The 22,362-nt window shown below is 38.4% G+C and overlaps 1 protein-coding gene across 2 annotated transcripts in view; it reads left to right on the forward strand.

The window, feature by feature from the left end:
• The window catches only part of NALF1 (NALCN channel auxiliary factor 1), a 637,440-nt gene that overhangs the window by 44,418 nt on the left and 570,660 nt on the right, over window positions 1-22,362 (forward strand). The gene's annotated exons all lie outside the window — the stretch shown is intronic.

Raw genomic sequence — 22,362 nt, forward strand, 5'->3', positions numbered from 1 at the left:
AATTCCTGATGCCATGTGGTAGTAAACATGTAATAGTAAACAACTGAGCCAAGCCCTGTTTCGGTGGTTGAAGGGTATCAGGGTGTATAAGCCATGAGGAAATCAGGTAGAAAATTTTCTTTCTTATAAATATTGATATAATAAACCAAAGTTTGATGAACGTGTTGATAAAACTACAAATAAGTAAAAATCACACTTAAGCACAGAAATCTTTTTAGTTTTTAAAAGAACATTTGTTTTCTGCGCTAGAGACACATTTTAGAGTAAAGAATGTAGGCAGTGATGCACAGGTATAAGACTAGTTTGTGCTTATTCCTATTTTTTGATAAAATGCTAAGGGAGAGAGTATGCAAAATAGGTAGCTTTGCATTTTACCTATGTACTGCAGAGTGCATGGAATGCAGGGTGATTTTTACCAATACCTGAAGTCAGTTTGTGGCAGGGCCTTTTGACGCCAAATTAATTTCTTTCTTTCTTTCTTTCTTTCTTTCTTTCTTTCTTTCTTTCTTTCTTTCTTTCTTTTTCTTTTTTCTTTCCTTCTTTCTTTCTTTTCTTCTTTCTTTTTTTTCTGTCTTTCTTTTTCTTTTTCTTTCTCCTTTTGCTTTTAATTGTATGGAAAATGTTGCCCCTTTTGTAATTTCCAGTGACATCTGTCTTCCAAGCACCTTTTGCTGTAGATTGAGTCCTTGTGGTGGTGGGGGGGGGGGGGGGAGGGGGCGGGGGGGAGTGGAGCTGGTGGTGAAAAGCTTGCGAATGGACTTACTGAAATTGTATATTCTGGTCTGCTGAGTGTGGAGGTATTCCCAGCCCACCCTTAAGTGGCTGGATGGGGGAGTGGCTGGATGGGGGAGCTCTTGGCAAGGTCTTGTTTACTACATTGTACACACAATAGATGGCCTTGAACTGTGACTCTTTGTGGTATGATGAGTTCTAGTAAACTGACCCTTAAGAGTGCAATGGTTTTTGCACTGCAGTTATACGTTTTTGATAAAGCAATACCCAAAGTTCTGTTCCTTTGGAGGAGTTGTGGGGAAACTGAGTGAAAGGTAAAGACGAGAGAAACACCCTGATGATCTGCTAGGTGATCTGCCTTATTGCCATCTCCATGGATAAATTTTCCCTCTGTGCATCAGGAGCCTTGAGTCAATTCAAAGTCTGCTCTTCCCAACAGTTCTCAGGTTCCTTGTGCGAGGCTCCGTCGCCCAGCACAGGCCTTCTAAGGGAATGTAGGACATATTCCTGACTGAGGTGGAGTTCTGACTTGTCTGCACCCTTCACATTATGTCATGTCACCGCAGTGATGTTAAACCAATGGTTGGAATGATAAAAAGCATCCTTGATGGTTCTTTACAGGATCCTTGATGAAATCACTGTGTCAGTTCAGCCAGCATGCCCACACAGTCTTGATGATCCCTCTCTTGAGGTACAAATAAACATTTGCTAGATAGTCAAGGGCTCCCATGTGGGGTGTGGCATGTCCCCTGCCCTCTGTGCCCCAGTGTGGTCACTGTGCCCGCCTTAGAGCAACCCACAGGAGCAGTAGTGTGGGGCTGGTTGCTGCCGGATTTCTAACATTGATTATGAACAACATCATGAAATAATATCATATTTTGCTAAATCAGTGTCTCCTGTGGTTATTAAGCTACAGAGTAGGAATTGGAAAATCTCTGTAAGCAGCAGGCACTGTGACAGAAATATCAATGTAGTGAGGACTGGGAAACATGTATTTCCTATTATAATGTGAAGCCCTTGAGCACAAAGAGAAAGATTTATATAGGAGATAAAGGGAAACAGATTAACTCTCCCAATATTCATTTGGAAATTGTCATTTAGAATTTTGCACTCCCTAAATACTATAAGCTTCTGCCTCACAGGTTTTGAAAGAAGAAGTTTGCATGTCAGCACCTTTACAAGGTAGATAGCGAGCTTCAGGTAACTAGACTGAGGGCAATTTTAGCCAGCTTGTGTGATGCATTAGGGAAAGTCTCGAATAACCCATTCAAAGTAAATGTCAGATGGTATGCGCATTCAATTTTTAAAAACTATGAATGTGATTCAGGACATTGGAGTCAGTCATACTCATGAAAATATATGGTTATCAACAAGTCTAGTGACTTTAACATTTCTTTGGAAGAATAAGAAAACCTTGCATTCACAAAACATCACACAGTGCATCATCATGAAACATGGATTTATTGAGACCTTGTCTTCCTCAAAACACTGTGTATGGCACTGCAGACGACATAAGATGTCTCTATGCGAGAACAAGTCTACTCTGAAGAAGTGTGTAAGAGCATAGGTGTCTGAATGACTTTTTGGACCAAGAATGGGGCATAGAGTTTGGCCAAGCTGGGTTACATGAAACAGGGGTAGGTGGCAGAAGGAAAAGCATGACTTTGAGATCTGGGCAGGAAATCCGTAATGTGTATGTCAAGGATTTAGCTTCTGGGTTTCCTGTGAATAAATCTGTTGTTCAGAGTAGGATTGAACCAGTTTCAACTAGTATATAAATAACTGCAAATCAGAGACCCTGCAAAATAGCAAATTGCAAGGGCCACAGGAAGGTATAGCTAATGAAATCTGTTTGAGAGACATCAGGGAAGGATAGAAGAAAGAAGGAAAGGACGTAAAGGGAGAGAAAGGAAAGGACACAGGGAGGGAGAGAGAGAGTTTCCATGTGGAGGCTTTGGCTTCATTTCATGGACTTTAGAGTTCCAGAACTAGTGATACACTTCTTTTTTTTTTTTTTTTAAGATTTTATTTATTTATTTGTTTGAGACATAGAGAGAGAGAGACGGAGAGAGGCAGAGACACAGGCAGAGGAACAAGCAGGCTCCATGCAGGGAGCCCGACGCGGGACTTGATCCCGGGTCTCCAGGATCACGCCCTGGGCTGAAGGCAGAGCTAAGCTGCTGAGCCACCTGGACTGCCCTAGGGATACACTTCTAAAGGGATTTATGTCTTGATATTACTAAGTGGTCAGTGGGAAATGATTAATATGTATAAGTAGTAAAGGAACATAAATGGATGTGCACTTTAGAGAGATTGGTTTGGCCACAGTTTATAAAATAGATTTTAGATGGGTAGAACACTAACATGTTTGTATCAGCACTGCATTCATTTTTATTGCCGAATAATATTCCACAGACTGGCTCTGCCATGTATTTTTATCCATTCTCCACCTGATAGACATATGGGCCATTTGCACAACAACAAAAATTAAAAAAAATATGTAATACGTATCATATGTAATAATAAAATGTAATAAGCAATGCCTAATATATAGCCAATCTTAGAGGAAGATGTAAAATTACAGAAAGAAGCAAATAGTAAAACAAGTTTGAGCTTTCCAAAATGGAAATGTTATAGGAGGAATGAAATACTTTGGTCTTCTCCAGGTAGATTTCTGTGATTCATGTGTTGTTTATTTAGGTGATAATCTGTTTCTAAATCAGCCACCTCCAAGACCTGTAATGCTGCTGCAGAATATAATAGTCATTTTTATGAACTTAATTATAGTTTTGGTTTCTCTGTTCATTGTGAAAATTTGCTGTGGGCAAATGACACATACAAATAAACATATTTATTCAAAGCTTGCAATTCACAATTTATGAAAATTTGACCAAGCCTGTGCCACAATGATTATATATTAAGTGGTTCATCATATCCTTATGAGGCCAAAGTAGAATAAGCTTTCTAAAATCTCATAATATTGTGGATGGAAATAATGTAGCATTACTTAGAAATTACCATATTATACTCCTTGGAAACAGAAGCTTTGGCTTAAGAAAAATAAAAATAAATACTAGTTATAGCGATGAGAAGTTTTACATGCCAAATATTAAATAAGCTGTATAAAGTTCTAGATGGATCCATGGGTAATATGCATATATATCAGTAAGGAGGAGTTTGAGCTTTAATATTTTAACAAAAACTTTCTAGTCATTATCAGGAATATTATTTCATCAATGTGTCAAAAACATCATAATGCTTGGTAGAGCTAGACTGAGATGTCAGGGTTGTATAGTCTCTACACCTGAATTAAATGAACCCATTTCGAGTGGTTTTTTTTTTTTTCACTAATGTAAGTGAAAAAATGATCTTCAAATATCTTAGAGGTGAACAGTCAAGAGATAGTATTGTAATAAAACAATTCATTAAAGCAGGCCCACAGTGTTTATGCTGGCAAAATGTGGTCAGGAGTTATGTCTACTTAATACAAGTAAAACTGCATTTATACTTGGTATTATAGCATTTATTCTATATCCATATATTTCGTTAATGTAGCATTTATTTCAATAAAACTCGTGAAGATTTATTTTTTGTGGGACTTAATATTTCATTGCTTATTAGTAATCATGTTGAAGTGTTTGACTCTCTATGATATCCAACATTGAAATAATTTCTATTTCTTAGATTTCATTTCTCACGCTTTGTAAAAATATTGAGAAAATTTCGACTGCTATAATTAATTTTTCTAGATGCCAGTGGAAGCAACACAGGTGTAAATGTGCAAAGAGGTAAAGAGATTTAAGTTTCACCTAACCAAAAAGCAAATTTTAGACCTTAGGGGGGGCTGTAAACATCAATAAAATGCATTTTCTGTCTTCTGTGAACTCATTAGAGTGGATGCATATGTCTTATGTAAAAGATGTCAATCAACATAAAATGTAAAAAGTGTAACATAGACACTAAAAGGCACATAATCAAAATGAAAGCAACAATTATTTCTGATTGAGGAATCAGGGACAGTTACAGAACTGTGGCCTTTAAGTTTGCGGTTTGAGGGCACCTGGGTGGCTCAGTGGTTGAATGCCTTTGGCTCAGGGCATGATCTCGAGGTCCTGGGATCAAGTACTGCATCTGCTCCCCACAAGGGAGCCTGTTTCTCCCTCTGCCTATGTCTCTGCCTCTTTTTCTGTGTCTCATGAATAAATAAATAAAATCTTTAGAACAAATAAGTTGGAGTGTGATGGGTTGGTATAATTTCTTAAGTGGACAAAAAGAGACTAGCATTCCTCCTGTGGAAACAGCATGAGTAAAGCAAATATGCACTTGTACCCCACGTTTCAATGGTGATTAATTTTCCAGTGGTCCTGTTAGCTCTTTCCATCTGCTGCAGAAAGGGGAGCATGGCCATTGTTCACATGGGCAGAGGCAGTGGAGAAGGACCTTTCAGGGTTTGGAGTTTTGCTGAGTGACTATAAGAATGTTGTAAGCAGATCCACGGTATTGGAGAATGACTTCGAATGGCACATAGTCATGAGGTGGCTTATCTCAATAACTGCAGGAGGTGTTGGGGCCCTGAGAGGCATGTCTTTGGAAAGGAAGTGGTGATTGGCAGAGGGCTCATGTGGCTTGGGAAGAAAACTTGTGTACACAGTCCTTGTCTAGTTGACAGCCTTTGGGTTTAGTTAGGAAATTCATGGTCTGATTCACAGTGATGTTAAGAAGTGGATTTGGGGAGAGAAAAAGAGAGGGAAAAGTAAAACAAGATGAAATCAAAGAGGGAGACAGATTATTAGAGACTGTTGATCATAGGAAACAAACTGAGGGTTGCTGGAGGGGAGAGAGGAGAGGATAACTGGGTGATGGGCATGAAGGAGGACACATGATGGGATGAGCACTGGGGTTACAGAAGAATGATAAAGAATCACTGAACTCTACCTCTGAAATTAATCCTACATTATATGTTAATAAATTGAATTGAATTTATTTTTATTTTTTAAAGATTTTTATTTATTTATTCGTGAGAGATACAGAGAGAGAGGCAGAGACATAGGCAGAGGGAGAAGCAGGCTCCCTGCGGGAAGCCCGATGTAGGACTTGATTCCAGGACTTCGGGATCATGACCTGAGTCGAAGGCAGATGCTCAACCACTTAGCCACCCAGATGCCCCAATTAATTGAATGTAAATAATAATAAAAAAAAAAGAAGTGGATTTGAGGTTTTATTTCTTTGCAAACTACACAATTAAGAGAAATGTGGAATATTGAATCCAAAATCTCCCAATCTGAAGCTCTGTACCATATGTTGACATTGAGGCTGCTTGCTGTTGTGTGGGCTCAGATTCCCAGAGTAAATTGTTTCTTTCTCACTGGTATGATTTTCAGTGCAGACATTGCATGGTCTTTGATGTCAGAAAACAAGGTTCTTAGCCCTGGTCTTGATATTAGTAAATAAAAGTCACAGGTTTCCTGCCCCAAGAGTGGGTCCTGAATGGGACAATCTGGTCACAAAGCACTTTGATTTGGACCTGCTTTTGGAGGTGGCTTGACCCTATTCCCAACTCTGTCTAATGTTGTGAGCAGAAGCAGGGAGATAAATTTTAAGAGATTTGAAGGAGTTATCTGCCATATGCCTTTTCTCTTACTACATTGTTCTGATCTTTCCAAGGAGTACTTTTATCCCTATAATGAGGATTCTGACAAAACTAGAAGTGAACATGGAAATAGGCAAGACCACTCTATCAGCTAAGCTTTCTTATGAGTCCTGTGTGTCTCTGAGAGCCTCTGTTCACGGTTGATGTGTGTAGCAAGAGGCTCCTTTGAAGCTAAAACAATGTCATTGTCTAGAAGTCAGGAGAAACAGAGAGATTGAAACAAGACAAAGGAAGGGATGAGCTTGGAGGAAATGTTCAAAAACCTAAGTGAAATTTATAGTTTTTGGGGAAAAAAGGAAAGATAGGGAGAGATTCCTTCAGTATTGAAAAAACTAAATAGGTATCATAAGCATTTCATTGTAAACATTGTTTGCTACAATCATGGACATGATAGTCTTACAAAGTATTCCCTGTGGGGTATGTATCTTGGCTGCAAAAGCTCTGGAGTCCCCCAGTACCTTCACAGATTAGGTTATCATTATGGACCCGTAGATAAGTAAACTGTGTGAGGACTGAAAAGAAAAAAAAGCAATTTTCCTAAGTCAGCCTTGGTGAGGAAAGCCTAGAACTCAGTAGATAACGTTTGCTTACTACATATATTGCTGTCTGTAGAAGGAGCCACATTAAAATCTCTGCGTTCATGTATCAGCAATGCATTTGCTATTTTATCACTCTATGTTGGTAGGTAATGCAGTGTGGAAAGTATAAAATAACATCTACTAGTGCTGCTTTGGTGGCTACCACCTATTAGCTCTGATTTGTCTTTTTGGTGAAAATTAATGCTCATCTGTTTTGAAAATGTTCATTTCTTTGTTGGCATTTTTAGATGTTTGTGGATCATTTATCTGAAGTGTTAAACCCTTGGGACGCCTGAGTGGCTCAGTGGTTGAGCGCCTGCCCTCAGCCTGGGGCGTGATCCTGGAGTCCGGGATCGAGTCCCACATCGGGCTCCCTGCATGGAGCCTGCTTCTCCCTCTGCCTATGTCTCTGCCTCTCTCTCTCTCTCTCTGTGTCTCTCCTGAATAAATAAATAAAATATTTTTTAAATAATGAAGTGTTAAACCCTTTGTTTTTACTTGATATTTGATTTTTGCAGAATAAGCCAAGTACAGAAATATTTTTCAATAACTTACCACAATGTATATTTATGCCTGGTGATAATTTGTATTCTGGATGCACATAGCATGTGTTAGATTTTGAGAATGACATTTGCCATAATGCAAAGTGTTTTATGAAGCTGAATAAGCAAACTTCTCAGATCAATGAAATCATACTTATATATTGAATATTTTATAACTGGACTTACTTACAAAGAAGTCATGAGGAGATTAATACTAGAAGAAACTAAATACATTATTATGTTTTTTGCAAGTATGTGTCACTATTAGGTATTTTGATAAGTGTCTACTGGCTCAATATTTAAAGTTTTAAATATACATTAGAAAGAACCAAAATAGAAATAAGAGGAAACTGCCAAAAATTGTTTTAACTTTGAAAAAGAATTATAGGGTGTCTACTAGCAAAGTAATATGATTTATAGGGATAATTTTGAAAGAAAATAAATAAAACGTAGTACCTATGAGTCAGGAGTTTTTAAGCATGTGTTACAAATTTCTTGCATTTAAATTCATGGGGTTAAAAAAGGACTATTAAAAGTAGCCCCTTTTTGTTTTCAGTTACTTGTAGTTGGTTGGAGACACATACAGAAAGTAAAATGTAGACATTTCAGTTTCTTGGGAAATTACTTTAATGGCAGGTCAAAGATTAAGAAATGACTTTTGTAATAAATATTCTCAGAGTGAGTTTCAGATTTTCTCATCTACTTGGTATACTGAATCAACCCCATGTAAAAGCATTTTTGCTTTTCCTACAAGATGTCATATTTTGACATCATACTTTAACGATAAATGAACAATCCATTGCTTTATAAACCTCATGAAATTATATATTACTATCATTTAAAAGATTTATGGAATCATATTAAGAGATGGACACAATCCATTATTGACTTTTTAAAAGAAATGGCTTGCCCCAAGAGTCATTACTTTTTTTTGGTTCTCCTCTGATATAATTTCTTTAATTTCAAGCATAATGTTTTAACATTTCAGTGTTTTAACATTTTTACAAGTAGTAAAGCACAATAAATTCTATTTCATCTTCTCCCAAATTAAAAGGTCAGCATGACGCCACATCATCAAGTGGCTACATTAAGGAAACACCTAAAGGCATAGAGAATTTTAAAGCTGTCAGTAACAGAACCTGAAACACAGCAGAATATTTAGTATTAGAAACTAGGTCATCCCTGCACAGATGCATGTCCCTTCCTTTTTTCTCCAGGTCACTTTGAGGTTTATATGCTCAGTTCAAAATACTCGCAATCTGAAACTGTTACAAAAGGGTGAGCTTTCTGAATGTTTCTCTGTTTATTTCTATATAAGTCTACAAAATCTATTTAGAACATTGAATAACATTAAAAATGTTATAAGCAATCAATCTGTTGTCAGTTTAAATCATATTTTAAACATAAGGTGTTGGGCCTGCTCATTGTAATTTGGTGCATGAAACATCTCCTGTGATTTTATGATCAGCAGCCCTGTCCACGTGAGAGATCTGAGCCAGAAGAAGCCACAGGCCGTTAAACTGAAAATCCAACATTGACAGGAGTTAGAACTGTTAGCAATTCATTAAGAATATGCTTGCAAAATATTTATTCAAGACTTCTGAAACTATAAAACAATGCTGTATTTGCATATAATTTGCTCCTGTGATTGTAATCTTCAGGGTTAATTGCACATAGGATTAAATAAAGTATACCATTTCTCAAGGAAATGTGTATTTACTCATGGAATGTAATTTAGAAATGTCGAAAGTATGCGTTTGTGTGTGTGTGCTTGGAAATGAAGAGATTCAGAAGAAGGTGGATACACTCTGCAGTCTATTATAGCTTCTCCCATGTCCTTTATCTTGGTAGGAATAAAAGAGCCCCTAGGAGGAAGGACAGTGAACATGTTTATTTTGAAATTATCAAGGAGTAAAAGTATCTGGGACATCCTGAAATATTATCTGTACTTATGCTAAAGAGCCTGCAAGTGAAACAGTACAAAGAGAAGCTCGTTTGGAATTTTCAGTGCTAGTGACACTGATAGATTTTGGCAGAAATCGATGGTAACACGTGCACATTTAAGAAAAGTGCATATCATATATAAGAGTAATACACGGAACATCAGAGTGCAGAAATATTCCTCCATGGTGAGAAAGGAATCTGTTCAGATCAGCACGTGTGTACTGGTGCTCCCTGCCTGGCTGGTTTGTGAGGGATTTGTGAGGGGTTTCTCATCTCTTTATTTGGGAAGGAAATGCTCACATGCTAGTGGCTGATCATTCCATTGTAGATGCCTAAGGCTGTGTGCGTAGGGACGACACAAGATGAGTTTATACTGTGCAAAGATTGGGGAAAGCTTCTCAGCTTCTCCCTTAGGCTCCATTAAAGAAGGAGGAAGTGCAAGGAGTGAGGATAGAGCCTGTGAGTCTTTTTGCTCCTGCCTTCCTGCACTGGAGCAGAGCCTTGGACATTTCGTCAATGAATGATGGATGAGCTTGCCCGGCAAAAGGTGGCTATGTGCAAGGTCATGAAGACAATGAAGAGCCATGCGAGGGGGACAGGAAGGCAGGGCTGGACTTTAGTCTGTGCTGTTTAATATTAGTGAGAGGGCTTATAGAGGAGGATTTGCATGATTGCATCTCTGCTTAGGAAAGATAATCTTGGGAAACTACAGAAGAGAATAACTGTGACAAGTAGAGTGGAGAGTGGACAGGACTTGGCAATTCATCACGACAAGGGAAAACTCAGTGAAACTACCAGTTTTGTGATTTAGGCAATGTTTTGAGATCAGAAGCATGGGAAATGAACCAGCTCATCTTGAGAATAATGGAAGAAGAAGAAAATATGGGGCTCCTGGGTGGCTCAGTGGTTGAGCATCTGCCTTCCGCTCAGGTTGTGATCCCGGGGTCCTGGAATCGAGTCCTGCATCAAGTTCCCCAGAGGGAGCCTGCTTCTCCCTCTGCCTGTGTCTCTGCTTCTCTCTCAGTGTCTCTCATGAATAAATAAAATCTTTAAAAAAAGAAAATGTTAGATTTTACCCTCAATCTGAATCAATGATTTCAGGAGGAAGATGTTTACCATGCAGGACATGCTAAGTTTGTCCAGAAAAGCAGGTGTGGAAAACTGAAGCAGATTCCATTCCTTAGATGTCTTTGCTCAGGTTGGTGGCTCTCAAAGTCTTAGTTTGAGGTTTTCCTTGGCATCTGCAGCTCTAGCCATGCACTTAGAGTACCTTCTTTTTGGTAAAGGAGACCAAAGGACTAAGGTATGGGTACAAAACGCAATCAACTTAGAAAGCTTAGTGCATCTGGGTCTAGAAAGTCTAAACAGCCTCAAACGTGAGCTCTGAAAGCCAAGAGAGACCATTACGCATTAATAGTAAGCTGTTGGCCGATAATGAGATGAACCCTCCTTCAAGAAAAGCATTTAACTTCCTGCCGATGTCCTTATTGTCCATGGGTGTCTACTCCCACTCAGAAAACAGAAACAGAGGAACACCTGGGTGGTTCAGTGTTTAGGGTCTGCCTTTGGCTCAGGGCGTGATCCTAGGGTCCTGGGGTCGAGTCCCATCGGGCTCCCCCTGAGGAGCCTGCTTCTTCTTCTGCCCATGTATCTGCCTCTGTGTCTCTCATGAATAAATAAATGAAATCTTTTTTTTTTTTTTAAAGAAAACAAACAGGGCCACTGGATCTGTTTAGTTGATGCTTGTGGCAGTGCGGTGTGGTTGATAGCATGCATGAGGAGAGAAGTAAAGAAAAGATGTTCTCCTGCAGGACTCAAAGAATGGGTGACAAGGTGAAGGAACATTTAGGGGCAGTGAAGAAAAGACTGAGCAAACATTTGTCTACACTACTGTCACGGACCACCACGTTCCAGGTACTCATCTACGTCCCTAGCTCACTCTTGCTCTCTGCCAGGACCAAAGGCATAATGCTCAGAGGCACTTTCTGAGAGTGAGGTATGGCCATCATGTATTGGAAATGTCTTTCTCTGGTGAATTTTTACTTTTAGCTGAAGCAGAACTAATGCCATCCTTCACCATCGTTCCCACATCAGCAATGCTAGAGACTTCTAGTGTTCACTCCTCCCTGGCTATTTCTGTGAAATCCTCTTCTTCTGTACTCCAGACTACCTCAGCCTTGGTTCAGATCCTTATTACACGGCATACTACACAAATCTAAAGTGGTCGATTCCATGCCAAAATTAATCCCAACACTATTTGTTCCTTAGGGAATATGCAAAAAATTATATACCTTAGGGAATATACAAAAAATACAAAAACACCCCTCACTCAACCAGCCATTGGAAAGCCTCAGCTGTTAGGATCAGAATCGTCAACTTCTAGGAAGGCCTCTTTGATGACAAAGACCAAAGCAGAATGATCAGAGTGCACTGATTATAGGGTGAACACTTCGAAGTTTATTATTATTATTTTTTAAGATTTTAAAAAAAGTAATCTCTATACCCAACATAGGGCTCAAACTCACAGTCCCGAGATCAAGAGTCACACGGTCTTTTGAGCCAGCCAGGGGCCTCATTCTCACTTTTGATTTAGGAAGTTACTTGTATGTCCCAGAAGCCATTAGTTGAGATGAATCACGGAAGCAGCCCCTCTGCTGTGTATGGAAGAAGCCTTGATGGTCATCAGAAACCAGGATTTGGATGAGGCGCAGCCACCTTCATCTGTCCTTGGGTAGGGTGCTGCCCCCTGGAGTCCATCCTGTGTTATTTGCAAGGGTAATTGAAGAGCTGACTTGCCTAATGTATAGTGGTGCTCATTAAAGGCATGCTAAATTTGTTGTTTTGGGGTCATTTTATTTCTAATTAGTTTAGGAAATCAAAACAATAAACAAATAAAGCCTCCATATTTTGATAAAACTTTTCTAAGGGGACTTTTCATTCAAAGAATTTAGAAACTTGTCTGCATAGGATCTATCATTCCAAGCAGGTAATCATTACACTGATAAGTGCAGATAAAGCCCAGTGAAGTGTAAATGTAGTATATCGAGAATATGTATTCAGACAATGGGAAGTTTCATCCAAGTCTTTCTGCATGGTTTTTGTGCTAAGTAATACAAACCATTATTAAAAAAATTCTTATCCAGACTAGGCTCTAAAATAATAGTCTGATTTTATAAAGTGGGTTACCTGTGACTGAACAGTTTTCATTATTATTACCTGGGATTCTGAGAGAAATATTGACCAAATTATGTGAATTTTAGAAATGCTTAATTTAGAATATTGATGTCATTAAATTATTGTCATTTCCTCTTGAATTCATGCCAACATAGTTCACACATTGAATCCAATCTCCTCTGGTTTTCTGGGCTGTTCATTTGCTTATCTCAGTAATAGGAACAACTCATAGACATCCTAACCCAAGAGGTTGAGGCCCATTTCTTCCAGGTCCGGGAGGGTTGCCCCTCGTGCAGCACAATGCTAGCACTTATTTATTTTTTTTTTTAATTTTTTTTTAACTTTTATTTATTTATGATAGTCACAGAGAGATAGAGAGAGAGGCAGAGACACAGGCAGAGGGAGAAGCAGGCTCCATGCACTGGGAGCCCGACGCGGGACTCGATCCCGGGTCTCCAGGATCGCGCCCTGGGCCAAAGGCAGGCGCCAAACCGCTGCGCCACCCAGGGATCCCCCAATGCTAGCACTTATTAAGAAAAGGCTTAGCAAATATTTTTGAATAACTATATGCGTGATTCAATGACACCAAACTGAGATTTCCCTGAAAGTTTTTCCTTTTATCTCACATAAGAGATCTTTTCATTTCTACCTGACGAGTGCAGATGGAGCCTTAAATATCTAGAGCAATTGAGTTGATTAGTTCATTTGATCCCAACTTCCCACTAAGAATTTTTTCTCTGGCTCTTTCAGGTGATCACTCTCAATCTTAGACCCAAGCATTTGAACTGATAACACTTCTAGCAATGAAGATGGTATAAAATTGACTTTTCTCTTTTTATTCGGGTAGTCCACCCAGGAGCCTTTGTCTTATTCGTTCATTGATCCACATTCTAAAATTTATTAAGTGTATATCCTTCTGTTAAGCATTGTGTTACATACTACAACTGATATAACAGAAAACATGGTCCTTTGCCTCAAGGAGCCCATGTTTTGGGCAACTCTTCCCCGTTCTAGGAAATGTATATCTATATATGTTCTGTGCTTGAGTAAATTTTGGGTGATGACAGAAAAAAGAAGACGAGGAAAGGGTTAGAGAAAAAACAAATATAAGATGTTCCATTTTTTACTGATTCTAAAATTTATAGAATCATTTACAAATTATTAGAAAACCTATGTGCAAGATGTTTGTAAGGATATATTTTATAAATAGTATGATTTCGGTATTGTTTGTCAAAGTTTTTATTTTAATCTGTATTATATACAGATAAAATAGATGCAACTAATATAATTCAAAATAAAAATATCCCAAAGGCATGTGTTGGGAAGGCTAATTTTGTCACTTCCACCTGTGATAATAAAATATTTTTCTGGGGATATCTCCACAGCATACTAGTAGATAACATGCTAAGTGAATAATACATTTTCTCAAATGGGGAATAAAAGGAATGTCTGACAAATTGAAACAAAACACTTATAAAAATTATGACAGGAAAGACTGGTAGCCTATATTGATCTGTGATAAAATATCTTTTACCCCTGAGAGGAGCCATCTTGCAAACAATTCCTTAATAATAGAGCTAAAGATATTTCCATTGAAGAGCTTTCATAATTGAGGCGATGGCATAAGATGCACTTCATGCAAATTTCCTTTTTTTGGGGGGGGGGAAATTTCTAAAACACATTCCCACCTAAGCACATAACCAACGAGATGGCTCCTTAAGCCACCGATGCACAGATAGTTATAGAATTCAGGCAATGAAATGTGCAAAAGACAGAGAGTAATTCACAATGATTTCATTCAGCCAGCGCAGCAAAGGGTGTGTGTTGGGAAAGAGGAAGAAAGCAGGCAGCGAGGAGCTGGGTGTGCATGTGTGTATTCACGGCCAGTTTGAGAGAGCTGAGAAGATTCGGTTCATCCTTGTGAAACATTTCTGGAATGGCTCTCTATTGGTGTTAATTAGGATATGAAATTAAAATCTGTTCACGTCCAACTGAATATTATGTTAGCAACATAGGGCACATATTTAGTTGGCCCTGAGAGGATTTTAATTTCTGCAGTCAGTTTCTAGAAAAACTTGTAAGGAAGGGAATGTACTGATCTATAATTTCTATCGACATCTGCCAAGGTCCTGCCGAAACCATCTGTCTTATTTTTACTACTTGTCATTGGATTTTCTTGGAATTCCTTGTACATGAGAGAACAGTACCTGAGTGTTACCTATGACTGCATTGTGAGGGTACCTTCCTTAGTGTTTGCTCATTTATTCAGAATCTTCCATGCAAATATTTTAAAACAAATTGACATCATCTTGGTACAATTGAGCTGCTCTTCTGAGATATCTGGGAGATGTCTTACTACTATGCTTTCTATGCATGGATACCTAGGAAAGAAAATTAGGTATGGAGGCAGTGGAGAATATTTTAATGAAATAATTATATTCAGTGATCTGGAATCTCCAGATTGCTGTGACAGCAAATGACATTGTAGTTTTTAAATGCTTCTCTAACAAATATCTTAATATTATGCTATTTAGTGTACCTTTAATTTTTTTATTAATGTGTAAATAAGACTACAGGACAAAGTAAGTGAGGGCCAGTGGTATTTAAGGGCATTTAAACAGTTGAACTGATGAATTGTGTAGCACCTGTAGCAAAATAATTTGTGCAAGCCAATTCCCTTCAAATGTGTTGAGGAGCTAGAGTTAGTATAGAATCGGTTGTTCATTTTGCTGATGTTCTTCTGTTGGATTAAAGATAATTCTAGAGCAACCGTAAAGGCTTTGCCCCAAAGATCTATAGGTTATTATTTTGGAGGAAGAGCACAATACTCTAACTCAGTCCAAGTGATACTGAGAGGGGGACTTGGGTGTTATTTCATTTGCAAACTAGAAATTACTTTGGCTGTTTCTAAATAGTTTAAACATTTTGTTTAATTGCATGAATGCAAGCCAGGATGGAGCTTCTAGAAAAATCATAGGAATCACAGTAAGAATAGCACAGTAAGCTAATTAAAGAAGATTTTCTATAAAATATCGAATCTGAACGTTAAAGTGCCTTGAACTTCCTACTTCACTTGAGCATTGGTTATCTTACTCACAAGAGTTAGGCAATTTCTAACTCCAAGCTTTAGCAGTACTCTCCTGCCTTTTTCTTCTCTTCTTTCTCTCCTTCTTGGTCCTAAATTTCAGTCAAATAACAAACAAAGGTATGTCCTTTAAGTATGAGGATTGCAAAGGAAGTGTTAAGACATAGTTTGGTTCTTAACATTTATTAAGCCCCATCCTCCCCCTACCTCCTTTTCCTCTCCCCCTCCCTCCCCACCTCCCTCCCTCTTGCTTTCTCTCTTTCTCTCCCTCCCCTCTTCCTCTTTCCCTGTCCCTCTTCTCCTCCTCCCCCCTCCCTTCCTCTCCTCAGTCCCCTTCTCCCCTCCTTTTCTTCTCCCTCTCCTCCTGCCCCCCTCTTTCTTCTTACCTCCCTCTCCTCTCTCCCCCCTTTTTCCTTTCTTCCTCTCTCTTTCATTCCCTCTCTCTCCCTCTGTTTTTCTTCAGCTGACATTGATTTTTTTCCCTGTCTCTAATAATTAGTCAAAAATGATGTAATGAACCAAAATCCCAGAGATTCTTTACCTGCAGTTGTTTCTTCTTCCTCCATAAAGTAAAGGGCAGCTGAGCAACATGGGGATCCTCGCCCTTGCCCTTTTGCTTTCAACCACAAACCTAATCATCATACAGTTTGCAGACTTTCAGCATCCTTTGGATGATTTTTTGCATAAAACAGTTTTCTATGTTCATTCTATTTTTAAAAGCACTTAAGAATCAGTCTATGAATCTCCTTCCCTCCTACAGTTTATTATAAGCAAAACAAGCCCTGTCAATTGTAAGCATTGCTTGTGTAAGTAAGTAATGAGTCCACATTTCTAGCCTCTAACCTGTGGTCTTGGGGGCAGGGTGGGGGCTGAGGGGGCTGGAGAAAACTGATGAAATGAAAGTTCTTCTGCTTTCATCATTCTCATGCTTACATATCCAAGGGGAGGGAGGTGAAAAGGAGGTTCAGGAAAACCAGTGTTTAGGAAATGCATGTCCTGGCCCTGGCCCTGCACTGAGTGGGGGTGGGGGGTGGGGGGTGGGGAATGGCAAGTTACCTCTTTCAGAGGCAGGCCCCTACCACAGCAGCTCCAGAAGATCCTGGCCGCTCCAGCCCCAAGGCCGAGGCTGTAAATAGGGCGTAATGAGAGGAGGCTGGTGGCTGCTCCAGAAATAATTTTTCCTGATTTTGCCGTGCATGTTTTCATATCCCAACAGAAGGTGTTTCACTCACTGCAGTAAATGTCTAAGGCCATAGACATTTCTGCAAGGTTTCCCCTGGTGTGGTGTGGGAGGATTCTGTGCTAAGTGGAGGATGTGGCTGTGCTGTGGCCAGGCAGGCAGGCTTTGGGGATGCTAATGTCTGCCATTTCCTGGTTGTGAGATTTGAAATTTATCAGGCTCTCTCGAAGGCTGGGTTTTCTGTAAGATGAGGTTAATTATGAGTGAGTTGTTGTGAGCTTAAAAGAGAAAATATAAAGTTCCTGGCATTTATACATGCACAAAAGGCCAGAATTTATGTTTTTACTCTTTTCACTAATTTGGCAAACATTGCATGTCATTGCACAATATTTTGGGTAGATTGTTTTTTCTTATTGCCAGGACTTTATGTGCTGTGGGATGCGTTCAAAGTCAGACTAGCCAGAAAGACTTAGTTTTGGAAATGAGGCATTGTTTTATCTCACACTGGCAAACTCTACTTAGAAATACTTGAAATGAAACCGTAAAATTATTCCAAACTGAAAGAATTTCCACTCTGGGTACAATTTCTAATCATTTATATCACACCATCAGTTGACTAATCAGCTCTTTGAGCATCTTTCAGAATTCAGAAGAATGGACAGAAAGAACACACATGAAGGAAAAAAGGATTAATCCAATGAAAAGGATGCTATTGAGGAACTATCATAGCATGGAACTTTGCATCTATGTTTTAGGAGTTTCTGCTCATCTAGGAGGAGAATTGCATTACTAGTGATACATGAATACAATTAATAGTAGTGTTTTTGTTCTGAATGAAAAATATCTTTACCTCTAGAGACAAGAAGTTAGCACACTCAACTGCCAACATAGACTTAATGTGCATTTTATTTTATTGTGTCCTCTGAAAAATAATTTTGCACACAGAGGAGAAGAAAATACATGCAACTAAAATTGCCTGCCATCAGGGAGAGCTGATCCGTAGTGATTGTTAGTGAGTGGATAGCTGCCAAAGCGTCCTGTTTACGTGAGGATAAAAGCAGGAAGCATGAATTATGGGGAAAATTGTGTATCCTTCCTTACATATCAACACATCTCTGTGGCCAAGAATATTGTCTTCCAAATCCTAGCAATATGCCTTGCTTTTGAAAGACTTCCACAGAACCCACTTAACCCAAACTGAGGAAAACAGGGACGCTTTTCAAATTGGTGCTAATTGGGGGGCACCTGGGTGGCTCAGTGGTTGATCATCTGCCTTCAACTCAGGTTGTGATCCTGGCGTCCTGGAATCAAGTCCTCCATCAGGCTCCCTGCAGGGAGTCTGTTTCTCCCTTGGCCTGTGTCTCCGCCTCTCTTCTTTGTGTCTCTCATAAATAAATAAAAATAAAATCTTAAAAAAGAAATAAATTGGTGCTAATAATCGCCTTCAAACTTTTTTTTAAGTCATTTAAAAAAATTTTTTTTAAAGATTATTTATGATAGACATAGAGAGAGAGAGAGGCAGAGACACAGGAGGAGGGAGAAGCAGGCCCATGCCGGGAGGGAGCCTGACGTGGGACTCGATCCCAGGACTCCAGGATCGTGCCCTGGGCGGAAGGCAGACGCTAAACCGCTAAACCGCTGAGCCACCCAGGGATCCCCGAAACTTTTAAATACAGAAAAAAATACAATAGTCATCTTGAACCATTTCTCTTCAAACGCATTTTGTGAAGTCTGTTGAAAATCCATTCACATGCAGAATACGAAAGTAACATAAGAAGTATGATGCATTTTTTAATGCTGGAGGAGTATGCATGGGTTAGGCTGTTTTCATTCCTGCCAGACATTAGAGGGATGCCTTTGAGAAGTTTTATTCAAGTAAGTGTCAAGTTAGAATGGTACTTTAAAAAGGTAACTCTAATAGCGTCTTGGAGAATGAATTGAGTTTGGGACCATCAGGTAGAAACAGGGAGGATAGTTTATGTTTGGTATAGGGGGAAGGACCATGCTGAAAGCATAAAACAACACTGGCATTTAGAGAAAGTGAAGGAATAATAAAGATCAATAAAAATAGAGATTCATGCATTCAGAGATTATTTATAATTATTGGGAGAAATACAAGTCCTTGGAAAATATTTAAATGGCATTGGAATTGTAATGTATCTTGGCCAGCAGAAATTAAGATTAAACACATCTCAGTCACTTGTTCATTATCAAATAGGAGGAGAAAATTTGGATAATAGCTAGGTCAAAGATAATTTTTTAAATTAAATACAAGCAAAACACTACACAAAATATTATATTAGGCTAGAAAAAATTCAACTTAAGACATATAGCTGAGCAGTTCTATAAAGGAGAGAGATGAATGTTAGCAAGCTGGATGCTTATTTGATGTGACTAAAAACCACACTCGATTTATTATAGGACTCAAAAAGTTTAAAGAAACAAAGAACATGAGACAAATAAAAGGAAATCCAATAAATCATGACTTTAATCTGCAAAGAGAAATCTATTGAAGGAGAACTATTAGTCTATATAATTACCACACACAAAGATTACCTTACTTTAGCATCAGAACATGATTTGATGAAAAAAAAAAAAAGATTTAACTCTCAATATTTGATGTTTTAAGAAAGGATTGCATAGAAATATAGTAAGACACAAATATACTATGCTGATACACTTGTGACTCTAGGCAGCAATCTATCTGGTAAGAACCAAGATTGATTTTAAGATTACAGAAGAGGGAGGAGGAAAGAAAGAACAAAGACTGTTTTACAGTATGGGGAAATTTCCTCACTTGTACTGACTCAGCACAGGAGTACCCTGAGGAAGACAGTTGGAGAAGAATTTTTTTTTTCCCCAGAATGTTATATAGTTAGTGGAATCCTATAAATGTATGTTAAGCCATCACTCATTATTAGCTGGTGGTAATTGGGGTTTATGAATTGCAAAATGTAAAGTGCTCAATGCACTATGGGTTTTTTAGGGATAATGACCATGATAATCACTGTGTGTTTGGCATTATGCTAAGATAAAAGGATATGTGGAAGTTATAAAAAAACAGAGCCTTCTACCTTCTGAGTATCGAGTTTGTTGGAGGAGAATGACTGTACAGAAAAACGGAAAGGCTCTTTCTTCCATCTTTGTATACCTCCACTTGGTAAAAGGCTAGGGATGTGCAGCCCCACAGAAGCAGAGAGAGCTAACCCAGAGAGGGACTGGCTGGTCAGTTCAGGGAGACTTTCCGTTTTTTTGTTTTGTTTTGTTTTGTTTTGTTTTGTTTTGTTTGCTGATGTGTGACTTCTACAGAAGGATGCCTAACTGGACAAACTGCATTTGAAAGATGAGCCCTGCTGACACCTTATCCCTCCTTCCCTAGATGGATGGCTTTTTTCCTGCTTTCACAAGACATTTACTGAATTACTTATTTATTTTTGGGACTGAGAATGAGCAAATTAGATTGACCTAAATATTGCTAGACTGTATTTTATTTTATCAGAAACACAGGCACGGTTTCTAATTACCCTTGTATTGTGAGTAAAAATTGCAGATGTATGGTTCTAACATTACCTTAGCTAATTTTTGCCTGTTTTGCTTAGCATGCACTCTGTTCTTACAATTATTTGTGTATGCAAATAAATACTGTGTGAAGTGAATGTGAGTATTCACGCACCTCTTTTATTTTATTTATTTATTTTTCTTTTTGCTTTCATTATTAAACCTCTCCAGAGTTGAGATGATGGAATAGATGGATCCAGAGATATTATTGTCTCTCCACTGTTAGAAGAACCTGTTTGGACAGATTTTTTCCCTACTGTTTAAGAACTTACACCAATTATTTGGATCAATTGAAATAATAGCTTTAGGCATGAATATATTGTGTAAGCATTCCAAATATAACTCAAAAAGTATAAGTGCAGTAATTATTCAGTGCTTCCTTGTGATAGGAGTTTGTCTTACAGGACATTAAATTCTTACAATGACCCTGTGATGGACTTGCCATGGTTCTTAATATCCCATAGGTAGAAAATAGGGACAGTATGATTTTTTTAAATCCAATGATGTAGGCTCCAAGAATACTTGTTGAAACTGGCAATATGTGTCAGATTTTAGTAGGTTTTCTGTTTTGTTTTTGTTTTCGGTGCATGAGGGGAGTTTTGAAAAAATGGTCTTATAGTATATTGGTATATTTCGTGTTAAGTATTGACCAAAGAAACTGCATTGCACTCTGAATAGAGAACAAAAGAATTTTTCTATTATAATCTGTGTGTCTCTGTCCAGTTCCGGAGTATAACAATTAAAACAGTTTGAGGGAAAGAAGGATGTAGCAACTATTCAAGAGGGGAGAAAAGCTCACAGGAAAACAACCACAGTTTAGATTGGGTTAAAAGAAAAAACCCAAAAAGTGACATAACCAAGAGCTTTCAGACCCAGTGAAAGGGTGACAGGCAGCTCGTCCTCACTTCCATGGGCACACACAAAGAAATAAGGGGTATGCTGCTCTACAATGTGTTTCCTTCAGACATATTGGCCATAAGTTAAATATCAACTGTGGGAATAACTTACTTAAAGAAGATATTTAACTCTTTTTTTCTGGGTATTATTTGAAACTAGTGAAGCGTCTCTCTCCTTTTGGGAATGGTTTAGGTCTTAATTCCCATGCCTGGAAATAAGAGGAATGAGGATGAGTTAATAAAATTCATATTCAGGCTCATATTTTTTTCCAGAAAATTTCAAGCAACTTTTAAAGACTAAAATTAAAAAAAAAAAAAAAGGAATGATTCACTGTCGATTTAGAGACTAAAGAAAGTAGATAAGCTGAGGTGGGTTTATTTATGTCTGGATACCAGAATTTATAATAGGCTATGTAGGTGGGAGAGACTTTATAACCTAAAATTACTGTAGAAATTGATTCAGAATAACTAAGTCTGATTCAAACTTGTGACTTCTTAATGGGCAGAAACTTTTAACGATGAGATTTAAAAAGTGCTAGTACTAAAATCTTGACATAAACCTACTGGTTAATTAATAGAAGCAGAATCAAGTTATTGCTTGCTCTGTGCTTGGCGTCAACCAATGTAGTTTGGGAAAATGCTAAAGATAGGCTAAGTAAAACATTCCTGATAGCATTTTGCATGGTACTGGGTAGAGCATTTTATTTGATAAATATATTGTGATGGCATTGACTGACTCTAAATTCACACATACAATTTCTTCCTTTTGTGTCACAACATTTACTAACTTCTGCTCTTAGTCTGATTCATGTGAGGCTCTGATTCTCTCCCCTGGAACCTGGGGGATTGGTGCTGTTGGATCAGAGCCCCTTGGCCACTCCCATTTCTTCACTCTAGTCCCATTACCATTTGTGACAGACATTTGGGTTTCTCTTCAATCCAATCAAGGTCTCATCAACTTAAAAGGCTAAACACATTTGTTTTCTGTTCTAATCAACCTCCAGGACAGCATTTTTTTTTTTT

Source organism: Vulpes lagopus, chromosome 16, assembly GCF_018345385.1.
Source record: "Vulpes lagopus strain Blue_001 chromosome 16, ASM1834538v1, whole genome shotgun sequence".
Taxonomy (NCBI): domain Eukaryota; kingdom Metazoa; phylum Chordata; class Mammalia; order Carnivora; family Canidae; genus Vulpes; species Vulpes lagopus.